Source organism: Gadus morhua, chromosome 18, assembly GCF_902167405.1.
Source record: "Gadus morhua chromosome 18, gadMor3.0, whole genome shotgun sequence".
NCBI lineage: Eukaryota > Metazoa > Chordata > Actinopteri > Gadiformes > Gadidae > Gadus > Gadus morhua.
Window position 1 is genome coordinate 17,188,749 of NC_044065.1, and position 10,000 is coordinate 17,198,748.

The window sequence follows — 10,000 nt, forward strand, 5'->3', positions numbered from 1 at the left end:
CTAGCCTTGCATAGTCTATCATAGCTAAGCCTAGTTAAGTCCATCATGGCCTATTGCCAAACTAAGTTTAGCCGAACCTAACCGGATCCAAATGCATAACATAACAGCATATATCATATTATATTATATTGTATTATATTATAGAATTTCAATATTATATTGAAAGTATAGCATCAGCAAATATGATATAATATTATATTATATTGCCTATGGCTAATCTTTTATTATTATTATTCGTATAACATGAATGATATAATTTTTTAATACACATAGCTTGCCTCAAATTTCCTGTTAGCAGTTAGAGAACGGATTTTCAACACTCTTGAAATATGATGTTACGTGGATGTTTAACTGCATTTACTTTTTTTACCTTTTTCTTTTACTTCTGCTTTTCACTCACATATCCCTCCTCAAGAAGCCTGGCCTCATCCATTATCCTAAACATCCTCTTAATCACACACGCACACACACACACACACACACACACACACACACTCACACACACACACACACCAACCCGGTATCACGCCAAGGCGTAAGATAGATACGTCTGTCCACATCGCAAGGCGTGTTCAGGTTCACGCTTTGCCTGACCAAAGCGTCACCCTGAACACGCGTCCTTCTCCATTCGAAATGAATGGGGGAATAGCACCAACAGGGGGCGATACGTTCTCCTAGCATTTGGTGAAATTGTTACGTAGCCATATTAATCGTTATTATCTGAATGGGAAATGCAATATTTTAGGACATATACACCATTAAACGTGTTTCTAATGACATTTCTAGCGAGAAATGTACATTTTCCTTTCATAACATTCAGTCAGTGGTTGTGTCTGATCTTTAGTTTTATAGTTATTGGGAAGATTTTATCGGCTCGCTCGCATGTTTCAACGACGTCAGGTTACTAGGGACGCTGCTTTCGCTAAACTAGCAGCTCACGTGTTTCCTGCGTTTGTGTTATTAAACCGTTACTTTATGTAACTTTAAATGATATCATCGTGTTAGAAACACGTATATCTGAGAGCAGGGGTGAAGTATTGTTTAGATTGCTGTCAGGTTAGCCTGCTGCAGCCACATCCTCTCGGTACAGTTGTTATCATTTAGCATTAACTAAGCCTGGCCACCAGCGAAGAAGAAGAGGGGGGGGGGGACACGTTTGTTGATGGGGGGGGAGACACGTTTGTAGTGGGGGGGGCACGCTCGACAACGAGAGTTGGTTTATATTGAACGCTCGACAACGAGAGTTGGTTTTTATTGAACGAGACTTCAACACGGAACAGCTGCACGAAACGATGGTCACGTCACTCTCGGTGACGGTGTCGACAATAATGAACACACGAACAATGTTAATAGAACAACACACAACCACATAACATCCCGAACCCATTAACCCCACTTAATCCTCACAACAAAACAAGTTAACAAAAGCCCCATTTGTCAACTGAGAACCCCAATTCCCAGAATCCCCCGCGGCTCCAGAACACGGCGTAGTTTATATTAATCTTATTATCTGAATGGGAAATGCAATATTTTAGGACAGATACACCATTAAACGCGTTTCTAATGACATTTCTAGCGAGAAATGTACATTTTCCTTACATAATCTTCAGTCAGTGAATGTGTATGATCTTTATTAATCTTTATTATCTGAATGGGAAATGCAATATTTTAGGACAGATACACCATTAAACGCGTTTCTAATGACTTTTCTAGCGAGAAATGTACATTTTCCTTACATAATCTTCAGTCAGTGAATGTGTATGATCTTTATTAATCTTTATTATCTGAATGGGAAATGCAATATTTTAGGACCGATTCACCGTTAAACGTGTTTCTAATAACATTTCTAGCGAGAAATATACTTTTTACTTGCATAATCTTCAGTCAGTGATTGTGTCTGATCTTTAGTTTTATAGTTATTAGGATTTGATCGGCTCGCTCGCATGTTTCAACGACGTCAGGTTGCTTTCGCTAAACTAGCAGCTCACGTGCTTCCTGCGTTTGTGTTATTAAATTGTTACTTTATGTAACTTTTAATGGTATCATCTTGTTAGAAACACGTATATCTGAGAGCCAACCCAGTCGCCAAAAGCATACGTTGACAGTGTACTTTTCGTGAACACTGGATTACGTCGCATTTCAACATAAAATAGCGTATTATACACACACACACACACACACACACGCACGCACGCACGCACACGCACAGACACACACACACAAGCACACACACGCACGCACAGACACAGATACACACACACACACACACGCACACACACGCACACGGTGCATTTCGCTGCTAAAACAACAAAAAAAGAATATTCCCTCAAATATTATTACTTTCAAAACGTTGGCCAAAATGGCCAATAATATCATTTTTTATTTGGGATGCTTCTAGGACATTTTGGGTGGATTTTGACGGTATGTGGGGGGCACGTTTTTGGCAGGACCTGGCAACCCTGCGCTGTTGCCCGAGATCTGGATCCACCCCGGCGTGGTGCCGTCTCCTTTTGACCTTTTGACCCCAGACTTCTGGGGGAATCGCTGAATCAATTCATTAGTCAATCAGAAGCATGTAAATATCTTCCCGGTGGCGTAAGAGGACGAACAAGGTGTCCTTCAACATCTACGCTTCCAGGAGATTGCAACGGTGCCACACATGAGCATATTCGAACATGTTTAATGGTAGTAATTAGCTGTCGAAATTGGAGGCCTTAATCAATACTGAGCAGCTATTGATTTGCTTCCCGATAAAGATTTGTCACAAATGACATGTTATTTAGCATCTACACGTTGAGCTGAGTCCAATGACACCAAGAACGACACTCTAGCTAATGGTAACATGTATTTTACATGGTACACCTAGGTCTAGGACATGATCTCGGTGTAGCAAGAGGCCGAGCTTGATCTCATTGGACTCAGCTTAACGTGTAGATGCTAATTAACATGTAATTTGTCAAAAATCTCCATCGGGAAGCAAATCTATAGCTGGTCATTATTGATAAAGGCCTCCAAAATCGACAGCTAATTACTACCCCGAAACATATTCAAATATGATCATGTGTGGCACTGTTGCAATCGTCTCGAAACGTAGATGTCAAAGGACACCTTGTTTGCTCTGTTGCACCACCGGGAAGATATTTTCATACTTCTAATAGATTGATTCATATTTTAAGGTTCTCGGAGTGAGACTTTAAGTGGCTGCAGCAGAAGTGTTGAGACGAAAGATGATATCAAGAGATTTATAGAATATTCCCATTCACATTATGATTCTTCGTCGTAACATCCGACCAAACATCCTTTACATTCACAGAGCGAAGATTATGAAAGTCCAGGCTCAGCAAGTGCTCCATCTCGTTGCACCTGGACCCAGCGGCTCGCTTGCAAGATTTTGGCCTGAAGTTCTTCCCAGACCTACACCCTAGCCATCCAACATGCATATCTGAGAATCAGGCCTCTCTTTAATAATGACAAAAAGTTATGAGAGAAACACACATTAACTTTTTGTTATCTCATAAGCGGCGTGGTGCCGGCTCCTTTTGACCTTTTGACCCCCGACTTCAAAAACGTGGCCACAGGCCAGCTGTGTCTACATACCTTTAGCCACAAATGTACACCTCCATCCCACAAAAAATTGGGACTAGAAACTAACCTCTGTCTTATGTACATTTACTGTACTGTTGGAGGTCACGCCCCTTTGCCGACCTTTTCGAGATAGCTAGGGATGCTAAAATGTTTACACACATTTCCCGGGGCCCCGTGTACAACATATCCGAGATTTGGAGTTCTAGCCCTTAGAGAAAAAAAGTTTTCCCAAATGGAGTGTCATTTGGACAAAGCCCCTCAGAAGTGTAGCCTGCAAGACCTAATGGTTCAGAATGTGGTGGAAAAACAGTTTTTGAGATAGGAAGGTCCTACCGCCCTGAAATTTTAATACCTTATTCTAGGGCCTAACTGGGACCTCCGCACCGAAACTTGGCCCGGTCGGACCCCGAGGGCAGGAAGGGGGGGCCTGCCCTCGGGGTCTGACCGGGCCAAGTCTCGGGCAGGAAGGGCCCCCCCTTCCTGCCCTCGGGGTCCGACCGGGCCAAGTTTCGGTGCGGAGGTCCCAGTTAGGCCCTAGAATAAGGTATTAAAATTTCAGGGCGGTAGGACCTTCCTATCTCAAAAACTGTTTTTCCACCACATTCTGAACCATTAGGTCTTGCAGGCTACACTTCTGAGAGGCTTTGTCCAAATGACACTCCATTTTGGAAAACTTTTTTTCTCTAAGGGCTAGAACTCCAAATCTCAGATATGTCGTACACGGGGCCCCGGGAAATGTGTGTAAACATTTTAGCATCCCTAGCTATCTCGAAAAGGTCGGCAAAGGGGCGTGACCTCCAACAGTACAGTAAATGTACATAAGACAGAGGTTAGTTTCTAGTCCCCATTTTTTGTGGGATGGAGGTGTACATTTGTGGCTAAAGGTGTGTAGACACAGCTGGCCTGTGGCCACGTTTTTGAAGTCGGGGGTCAAAAGGTCAAAAGGAGCCGGCACCACGCCGCTTATGAGATAACAAAAAGTTAATGTGTGTTTCTCTCATAACTTTTTGTCATTATTAAAGAGAGGCCTGATTCTCAGATATGCATGTTGGATGGCTAGGGTGTAGGTCTGGGAAGAACTTCAGGCCAAAATCTTGCAAACGAGCCGCTGGGTGCAGGTGCAACGAGATGGAGCACTTGCTGAGCCTGGACTTCCATAATCTTCGCTCTGTGAATGTAAAGGATGTTTGGCCGGATGTTACGACGAAGAATCATAATGTGAATGGGAATATTCTATAAATCTCTTGATATCATTTTTCGTCTCAACACTTCTGCTGCAGCCACTTAAAGTCTCACTCCGAGATCCTTAAAATATGAATCAATCCATTAGAAGTATGAAAATATCTTCCCGGTGGTGCAACAGAGCAAACAAGGTGTCCTTTGACATCTACGTTTCGAGACGATTGCAACAGTGCCACACATGATCATATTTGAATATGTTTCGGGGTAGTAATTAGCTGTCGATTTTGGAGGCCTTTATCAATAATGACCAGCTATAGATTTGCTTCCCGATGGAGATTTTTGACAAATTACATGTTAATTAGCATCTACACGTTAAGCTGAGTCCAATGAGATCAAGCTCGGCCTCTTGCTACACCGAGATCATGTCCTAGACCTAGGTGTACCATGTAAAATACATGTTACCATTAGCTAGAGTGTCGTTCTTGGTGTCATTGGACTCAGCTCAACGTGTAGATGCTAAATAACATGTCATTTGTGACAAATCTTTATCGGGAAGCAAATCAATAGCTGCTCAGTATTGATTAAGGCCTCCAATTTCGACAGCTAATTACTACCATTAAACATGTTCGAATATGCTCATGTGTGGCACCGTTGCAATCTCCTGGAAGCGTAGATGTTGAAGGACACCTTGTTCGTCCTCTTACGCCACCGGGAAGATATTTACATGCTTCTGATTGACTAATGAATTGATTCAGCGATTCCCCCAGAAGTCTGGGGTCAAAAGGTCAAAAGGAGACGGCACCACGCCGGGGTGGATCCAGATCTCGGGCAACAGCGCAGGGTTGCCAGGTCCTGCAAAAAACGTGCCCCCCACATACCGTTCAAAATCCACCCAAAATGTCCTAGAAGCATCCCAAATAAAAAATTATATTATTGGCCATTTTGGCCAACGTTTTGAAAGTAATAATATTTGAGGGAATATTTTTTTTTTGTTGTTTTAGCAGCGAAAGGCACCGTGTGCGTGTGTGTGTGTGTGTGTGTGTGTGTATCTGTGTCTGTGCGTGCGTGTGTGTGCTTGTGTGTGTGTGTGTGTGTGTGTGTGTGTGTGTGTGTGTGTGTGTGTGTGTGTGTGTGTGTCTGTGCGTGTGCGTGCGTGCGTGTGTGTGTGTGTGTGTATAACACGCTATTTTATGTTGAAATGCGACGTAATCCAGTGTTCACGAAAAGTACACTGTCAACGTATGCTTCTGGCGACTGGGTTGGCTCTCAGATATACGTGTTTCTAACAAGATGATATCATTAAAAGTTACATAAAGTAACAGTTTAATAACACAAACGCAGGAAGCACGTGAGCTGCTAGTTTAGCGAAAGCAACCTGACGTCGTTGAAACATGCGAGCGAGCCGATCAAATCCTAATAACTATAAAACTAAAGATCAGACACAATCACTGACTGAAGATTATGCAAGTAAAAAGTATATTTCTTGCTAGAAATGTTATTAGAAACACGTTTAACGGTGATTCGGTCCTAAAATATTGCATTTCCCATTCAGATAATAAAGATTAATAAAGATCATACACATTCACTGATTGAAGATTATGTAAGGAAAATGTACATTTCACGCTAGAAAAGTCATTAGAAACGCGTTTAATGGTGTATCTGTCCTAAAATATTGCATTTCCCATTCAGATAATAAAGATTAATAAAGATCATACACATTCACTGACTGAAGATTATGTAAGGAAAATGTACATTTCTCGCTAGAAATGTAATTAGAAACGCGTTTAATGGTGTATCTGTCCTAAAATATTGCATTTCCCATTCAGATAATAAGATTAATATAAGCTACGCCGTGTTCCGGAGCCGCGGGGGATTCTGGGAATTGGGGTTCTCAGTTGACAAATGGGGCTTTTGTTAACTTGTTTTGTTGTTAGGATTAAGTGGGGTTAATGGGTTCGGGATGTTATGTGGTTGTGTGTTGTTCTATTAACATTGTTCGTGTGTTCATTATTGTCGACACCGTCACCGAGAGTGACGTGACCATCGTTTCGTGCAGCTGTTCCGTGTTGAAGTCTCGTTCAATAAAAACCAACTCTCGTTGTCGAGCGTTCAATATAAACCAACTCTCGTTGTCGAGCGTGCCCCCCCCACTACAAACGTGTCTCCCCCCCCATCAACAAACGTGTCCCCCCCCCCCCCCCCTCTTCTTCTTCGCTGGTGGCCAGGCTTAGTTAATGCTAAATGATAACAACTGTACCGAGAGGATGTGGCTGCAGCAGGCTAACCTGACAGCAATCTAAACAATACTTCACCCCTGCTCTCAGATATACGTGTTTCTAACACGATGATATCATTTAAAGTTACATAAAGTAACGGTTTAATAACACAAACGCAGGAAACACGTGAGCTGCTAGTTTAGCGAAAGCAGCGTCCCTAGTAACCTGACGTCGTTGAAACATGCGAGCGAGCCGATAAAATCTTCCCAATAACTATAAAACTAAAGATCAGACACAACCACTGACTGGATGTTATGAAAGGAAAATGTACATTTCTCGCTAGAAATGTCATTAGAAACACGTTTAATGGTGTATCTGTCCTAAAATATTGCATTTCCCATTCAGATAATAACGATTAATATGGCTACGTAACAATTTCACCAAATGCTAGGAGAACGTATCGCCCCCTGTTGGTGCTATTCCCCCATTCATTTCGAATGGAGAAGGACGCGTGTTCAGGGTGACGCTTTGATCAGGCAAAGCGTGAACCTGAACACGCCTTGCGATGTGGACAGACGTATCTATCTTACGCCTTGGCGTGATACCGGGTTGCACACACACACACACACACACTCACACACACACACACACACACACACACACACACACACACACACACACACACACACACACACACACACACACATACACTTAATGTCACTCACAGGTAGAGCTCTTCACGTACACTGATGTAATCAAGCACACAACTCTGTCTCTTAGCTGCGCTCCCCCAAACCAGCTGAGGAGGAGAGAACAAGAGAGAGGGGGAGAGAGAGAGAGAGAGAGAGAGAGAGAGAGAGAGAGAGAGAGAGAGAGAGAGAGAGAGAGAGAGAGAGAGAGAGAGAGAGAGAGAGAGAGAGAGAGAGAGAGAGAGAGAGAGAGAGAGAGAGCACCGAGCAACACAAAGAGACAGATAGAGAGAACCACAGAGTTGAATCAGCCACTTAAGCTGTGCTTTGTTATGCCTGCCTGTGATTGGCCAGTCCTATGCCGATAGCTCGGGTCCTCCTTGGGCTACTTGCAGGGGCCAAGCGGGGCTCCTCTTGAGTGGTAAACAACAGATAACTCGTGGTTGTTACCATGGTGCATTAGAGACGGTGATGCCCCTTTATATTTATGCTCTGGTCTTAGGTTAGGGATGGGGGAAGTTAAGGTATAAGTTATGAAATGGTTAAGTAGTTGTGAGCCAGTGAAACCCAAATCCAGTTTTTGTTTGGTTTTAAACATGTTAGAATGTCTCATACAATCAATGGCTTCTTTCATTTAGAGAAACGCAATGTAAAATCCTATGTTTTTGCAAGTCTCCATCAACTAGTTGGAAACGTTGTAGTCTGCTCTCTCTGTTCTCTGTTCTCTTGGCCATGTCTTTACAAAGCTCCACCCACACAGAGAGGCTACAGTTACACAGCAAGTGTGTATACATGTGTGGAGCTCCACCTGGGCGGCCGTTGATGTCGATGATCGCGCCCGAGAGAGGGTTAAGGGTTAGACAGTGAATGTCTGATTCACTGTCTAACCCTCTAGCTATCTGCTAGAGACCGATCTTTATAGTGTTTTAAACAGTGAACACAGAGACGGGTCATTAAGGAGCAGGTAGGGGTTAGGCAGTGAACACAGAGACAGCTCATTAAGGAGCAGGTAGGGGTTGGACAGTGAACACAGAGACAGCTCATTAAGGAGCAGGTAGGGTGTAAACAATATAGAGACAGGTCATAAAGGAGCTGATAGGGGTTAGACAGTGAATACAGACACAGTTCATTGAGGAACAGGTAGACAGTACAGAGACAAGTAATGACCTGTCTCTGTGCTGTCTAACCTAATCTGCTCCTTAATGTAAGGAGCAGATTAGGTAAGACAGTGAAGACAGGTGAATACGGACAGGTAGGGGTGAGACAGTGAATAGAGACACAGTTCATTAAGGAGCAAGTAGGGTTAGACAGTACAGATACAGGTCATTAAGGAGGAGGTTAAGGCTCATGAGCACATGGGGGATTGAACCCAGGATGGGGCTGGAGGTGGACAGGGGATCAGCGGCCGACCAATACTATGCTGCTGCCTAATAGCGGTAGAAACACCGTTGTTGTGGAGAGGGACGGCGGGGTCTGGGTGTGACGGCCCCAGACAGCGAGGTTCAGCATCCGGCCAGCAGGCAGCTCTTCAGGAACCATTAGAGCGAACACGCTGTTATGTATCTCCGTTCCTGACCACCTCCTCATAAAGATGGGCATGTGGCTCTCTGCGTGCTCAGAGCTGTGCGCATTCCTGTGTGTACGTGTGCATAAACCGGTGCGTGTGTGAACATGTTTGTGTGTCCAGATGTGTACTTGTGTTATTGTGTATGTGTGAATCTGTATGTGTGTTTGTGAGTGTGTGCATGTGTGTGTTTCTGTGTGACTATGAGAGAAACATGACACACAAACGTGTGTTTGTGTGTAAACCTGTAGGCTACTTGTGTTCAGATGTGTGCTTGGTTTTTTTGTTTGTCGAACCCTGTGCATGATTGTGTGAATGTATACATGTGTGCGCGTGTGTGCGTGTGCGTGTGTGTGTGTGTGTGTGTGTGTGCGTGCGTGTGAACCTGTGTGAATCTGTGTGTACTGTGTATGTTTGCGCATGCTTGTGTGTCACTGGGTGTTGACACTGTGGTGGTCTTCTCCAATGTAGTAAATCCTCTGTAAGAGGGATACTCCATCAGATCCATTACACACCGCCATCACAGCTAGCTAGCATAAGGCTAGAACAGCCAATGTAAGCCTTAGCCTCACTTCACGAAAAATATTATATTCTGTCCATCAGCAAAGTCTGCTAAACCCTTGCTTTCTAGCATGGGGGAAGGGAACGTTTATGTGGGTGTGAACCATCCAAGGCATCCCACCACCCCCCACAGATCCTAATTGATTCAATTTTCATCAGAAAAGCCCTCAATTCTATTGCCACATTTTTAGACAAGTCTGCAT

At 43.6% G+C, this 10,000-nt stretch overlaps 1 protein-coding gene across 1 annotated transcript in view; it reads left to right on the plus strand.

The window, feature by feature from the left end:
* LOC115531614 (zinc finger protein 385D) overlaps nt 1-10,000 on the plus strand; it is a 56,738-nt gene that overhangs the window by 19,320 nt on the left and 27,418 nt on the right. The gene's annotated exons all lie outside the window — the stretch shown is intronic.